This window comes from Salvelinus sp. IW2-2015, unplaced genomic scaffold, assembly GCF_002910315.2.
Source record: "Salvelinus sp. IW2-2015 unplaced genomic scaffold, ASM291031v2 Un_scaffold4810, whole genome shotgun sequence".
Classification (NCBI taxonomy): Eukaryota; Metazoa; Chordata; class Actinopteri; order Salmoniformes; family Salmonidae; genus Salvelinus; species Salvelinus sp. IW2-2015.
This window is the reverse complement of record NW_019946079.1, coordinates 4,080-9,574: the sequence shown is the minus strand read 5'-3', so window position 1 is coordinate 9,574 and position 5,495 is coordinate 4,080. Positions and strand designations below refer to the sequence as shown.

Here is a 5,495-nt window from a genome sequence, read left to right as displayed (position 1 = left end):
TTTATTCATGTTGAATGTAGGCCTATTAGTAAATGTCGTATTTATAGCCTACTGCAATGTATTATTCTGTTCTACACTAAACAGTTTTTTGACAGCTGTCATGTTTATTTCATCTTGTTCAACGCTCTTGAGACGGGTTTCCTCCTATCCAAAAAGCATTTTGAGTATTAAGTATTAAAACTGAGAAACTCAACCATACTTCAAATGTAAAGGTGCCCTATTTCCAGCGCAATAGAGTACCTGTGCTCAGGAGCCTGCGACCGAACGCACTCCCCTCCCTCCCCTCCCCTCCACTCTCCCTCTCTCGTCCCCGCCACCCCTTCAGAGTGTGTATTGCACTCGTTACAGAAGGAGGGTTCATGTGCACAGAATGACGTCGCACTGCAAGTCTGTTTGACTCCTTCGCTGTTTTTATCAGTCATTCTATCGAAGGGCTAGAAAATCATAAATCTGCGGAATTATGGTCCGAATGTGAGAATATCTGATGCGTCCGATCTATATGTTGCTCTCGATTGGTGTGTCAAAGCAGCGTCTTGATGTTGAGGATTACGAGTGATARAGGCTACGCAGCTCAGCAGAGTTCTAGCCTACTGTTCTGTGCGTTGAGCTGTCAGAACTGAAACTAGTGGATGTATAGCAAGAGAAAATGCAGAATAGCTGAAGTGGGGGATATTGTAAAGAAGAAGAAATAAGGTKCAGGCTTGGTTTCGTGTCTRCATTCTCTCTTCTGGATTATTGCCGCCCAGCAACACAGCCACTTGACACATCTGAATGTCGTAATTAAGGTAAGGGCGCAGAATGATATAGCTCGAGGTAGGTAAACGACTTGTGGTTATTATAATACTTAGGTTAATATGTCAACTCCCTAAACGAAATGTACATCACTTTAATTGTCACCTGAATTATCCCCAGGAAATCTTTAACTTTGAACTATGTCCTGAGGGCTGGGACAGGCACGCTCAGGCAGATGTCGTGACCTACAAGTATAGGCTATAAATACAACTAGTCTTTCAAACAATAAAAATAGCCTAATATAATAATTTCACTTATTTGCGCCAGCAGCTATTGGCGCATTTATTTATTATGGAATCTAAACTTAACATCAGTTGTTTATGACTTTTCCAAAGATCAGTTAATACAACCTTTGAACTCTTGTGTCCTCCAGCGACATTTCCAGTAGAAATATTACATTCTTTTACAAAAAAGTACAATTAATCTGGATAACGAGTACGCGCTGCTCATGATGTGATGCAGAACTGCACTGTCCTGAAATGACCTGCATTTCAACTCATTAATGCACTTTGAAATTATTCTTGCACACTCTTCGATCATGTTGCCCATCTAATTCAAAACTGTGATGTCATTTTGGTAGATCAGATTGCCCCAACAAAAATATTGCATAGCCTTCATCTGTCGTTACAACCTGGCATGGTAGCCTACCTGTTTTTGTAGTTGCTGCGTCGACAACCTATTCCTAGTCTCATAAGGCTTCTCATTTAGTATAGCCTAACCCGTAATAGGTCACCTCAACTCAAATATCACTGTTTTTCTTAGTCCTTCTCTTTACATAGGCTAAAACATAAGGTTTACCAGGGCATACAGTTTAGGACAACCAAGACATTACGCATAATACTAAAGGGCTAAAAATGTGATGCTGGATCAACTATTGCCGCATGTGACTTATTCTCGAAAGTTGTTCTTATGTTTCTCAGAAACGCTCAAAGACAGATGACGCATTTTCAAGTTACTGTCGCAGCTATGTTGTGTCTGGACAAAAATCATAGGGGATTGACAGAATAGTCTGGACCAATCCGTGAATCGGACGTGCTGAAACGTTTATGTGGACGCTGGGCTCTGTCTCTATCCAAGTGAGCAGTGGCCGCAAGAGGAGGAAATGCAACACTAGTAAAGCTACGGTCATTGTTTAAAAAAAAAAATCTAACTGTACTGACCCTTTGGCGATTTAACAGTAGCAGTTAGTGGCAATTAATCTGCAAACTAGAAATGATCATCGTCATACATTTAAAGAAATGGCATTTCAGAAGGAACTTGTTATGTAGTTAAGTGCTGATGGGGAATTGAGTCACTAGAACTATTACTCAGACATGCACAAGACCAATCTATAATAACTCAATTTATAACTCGTCTATGACCCACCCCCCCCCCCCCCAGAGAATCTCACGTCTCCAAACATGACTTAGGCTGTCCAAATGACACCCTATTCCCCCATAAGGCTCTGGACAAAAGTAGTGCACTTTAAAGGGAATAGGGTCCATTTAGGACATCATGCCTTAGGACAAAGTTCCCCTATATAACCATTTCAGGGAACTTCTTATTAAAAACCAAAGCAAATAAACAGTTAACAAAGGGAGGAGGAATGCTAAATGATTTCCAGAAATGAATATGACTTGATTGATAGAGAACATGCTTGCTGATTTAAAAGGATACTTAACTGGATACTGGATCGACGTTTGGCATAATTTTCCCGCTATAAAACCACACTTAAGTCAATCTTAAGGAAATCGCCATCCATAAGTATAATACTTTACACTGTTCATGATTAATAAATTATTCGTTGTTAAATTCAACAGCCTTTTATCGTCATAGCTCTAGCTTCGCCAATGTGAGATTCCAGCGGCTTTTGCATGATATGTGAATAATGCATAAAAAATACCCTACCACTTTGAATCATATTTAAACAGCATTCATCTAATTAAGTATTCCTTCAACCTGCAGGTAAATCATATGACCAGCGATGGAGACCAAAAGATACCAAGTTTCTTCGAAGGATCCACGGACACAGAGAAGAACAGATGGTCCCATGTCCCCAGCAGTGCCGCAGCACTACTGCTGCAGCGGAGCCGAGGAGCCGACAGCCTGACCTGAACAGCAACATGATGTCCTGATGGACATAGTCAATGTCAGCTGCTCCCCCAGCAGCACACACGGCCGACAGCAAGGAGAGTAACAATAACAACGAAGAGAAGAAGAAGCCAGAGCAGCATCCTACTGCTCAAACTGACCCAGAACCAACACCAGCCTTTTGTTCCCCTCCTCTTAACAGTTCCCTCCATGGGAGAGAAGCCAGAGATGATGGACTCCAAGGAGCTGTCCAAACTGTGCTGGAGTCCATGGGCTTGTATATGAACGCGGCCAGGGAGGCCACAGACTTTGCGGCTTTCGGCCAACAGGGGGTCATTGTAGTCGCGGGAAGATGTACCCAGCGGGAGTTTCGGGCGCCCTGTTCGGACAGCCAGTGTGCTGCGTCCGCGGGAGCCCAAGGTGAAAGTCCCTTCTACGGGTTCCCGAAGCACGCAAGCTCCACCCGGGATTTCTGCTCATCTGGAACCACAGCAGGGTCAGCCGTCTCTGGCTTCGTCTCTGTCCTGCACGCCCCAGACGCCCAGCTCCATCTCCAGCCCCGGGGCAGCAACAACCTAGTTTCGTCACCCACCAGCCCCACCTGCTTTTGGGGCCGTTCGCCTGTACGACCTCAGTAACCCCGTCAACCAGCTATAACGCTGTCGGCATCAGCTCTGGCCCACAACCACGTCCACAGGAGGAACTCGGTCACCTGCAGCCCGCGCAGGCTCCAGCACGTGGGGTCGCCTCCCCTCCAGCCCACTCAACGTGATGCGCTCGCCATCTCCAGCCCCCAGAGCATGAGCAGCGTGCGCTCCCCACCGTCATGCAGCACCTCTACCAACATGAGGTCATCGTCTGTCTCCAGCCCCACTGGCAGCACCAACAACATGAGGCTTCATCATCTATCTCCAGTCCGCCAGGGGGCCCCATGGCAATGTCCTTGAGCCCCAGGAACCCCTCTGGCGGCGGGGGTGGGTTGCTGTGTCTAGCCCTGCTAGTGAACTGGGCCTGTCCAGAATGATCCAACAGTCCCGAGGACGAAGAGACAGCAGGACTTCAAGGAGTTTGAGTTCCCAAGGGTGAGAGCGTGGAGGGGAGATGTTCAACGTAGGCCTGGACCACATGGTATGGTAAGTTCATCAAGAATGAACCGCGACACGGACTATAGGAGCATGTGTCTGGTAATGGTAGCCAAACACCAAAGTGTAACCAGGCCACCGGCTGCCCCGGCAATGGCTCACTTTCATCACACAGATAAAAAGTGAGCCAAACAAAGATGGCGGCGGATGCATGAATCCTCAGTGCTACACTGAGCAGCAGCAGCAACACTCTATGGGTCTTCCAGTCAGGTCCGTCCGAGATCACCTACTTGTCTCTGAGGGACAACATTGACGAATACAGTCTCTCTGGGATCTTGGACCTCCGGGCACGGAGATGAATGGCAGTTACGAAGCCGGCGTGTTCCCCCACAACCTCCTTCTAAAGTTAAACAAGAGAACAACGATGGCAGCTACTACCAAGAGAACAACAACAACGTTGTGCCCACCTCGGCCATTGTGGGTGTTAATTCAGGCGGACACTCGTTTCACTACCAGATCGGAGCGCAGGGACAATGTCTTTCTCACGGCACGACCCAAGGGATCACGGGACGAACCCTTGTTGAATCTAATTTCGCCTGTTACTGCGTTAATGGAGTCGTGAAATCTCGGCCCGCATGTCGCAGGTCAAGGAGAAGGCTATCCAGGTCACGGCTGCATGCCAGACAGCATGTCAGTAAGAAAGAAATCAATGTATGGACAAAAACAAACAGCATTGGGTACTCTAGTGCTGCTGCACAACTCCAGCACAGTAAGAGCGGCTGGCTGCAGAGATGTTTGTTACTTTCAAAATAGAACAGTTTAAAGAGAAAACAAAACTGCATGTGACTGTAGTTCTGCTGTACAACTCCAGCCACAGTAAGAGCGGCTGGCTGGCTCGAAATGTTGTCACTTTCAAAAGAAAAGTTAAAGAGAAAACACTGCATTGTGCGTACTGTATGCTGCTGTACAACTCCAGCACAGTAAGAGCGGCTGGCCGGCTCAGAAATGTTTGTTATTTCAAATAGAACGTTTAAAGAGAAAACAAACTGCATGTGGGTACTGTAGTGCTGCTGCACAACTCCAGCACAGTAAAGCGGCTGGCTGGCTCAGAAATGTTTGTTACTTTCAATATAGAAAAGTTGAAGGAGAAACAAACAGCATTGTGGATACTGTAGCGCTGCTGCACAATCCAGTACAGTAAGAGTGCTGGCTCAGAAACTGTTATGTTACTTTAGACTTGTGTATAAGACGTGATGGATTGTCCACAGCATCTGCACAAAGCACACCCAGTGGTATAATCCAAGGCTCTCATGTGCAGAGAGATGCTCCCTGCTAGTAGCTTTTGGGTGAACTGAGTCTGTTTACTACAGTGTGACAGGATGAATGAAGGGACAGTGTGTCTGACTTAAAGACCATGTTGCTCAGGACCGAGGGTTAAGAAGGGCGTTTGCTCCGAGTCGGGACTACCAAAATACTAATAACAGGCTTGGGAAAAGGCTTGGAAAGGGCTGGAAAAGGCTTGGAAAAGGAAAGCAGTGGGATGTTGGGCTT

General features: G+C 46.4%; 1 pseudogene; it reads left to right on the top strand.

Annotated features, from left to right (window-relative positions):
- Positions 1–2,745: 2,745 nt before the first annotated feature.
- On the top strand, positions 2,746–5,280 carry LOC112077664 (mineralocorticoid receptor-like; annotated as a pseudogene).
- The last annotated feature ends 215 nt before the right edge of the window (positions 5,281–5,495 follow it).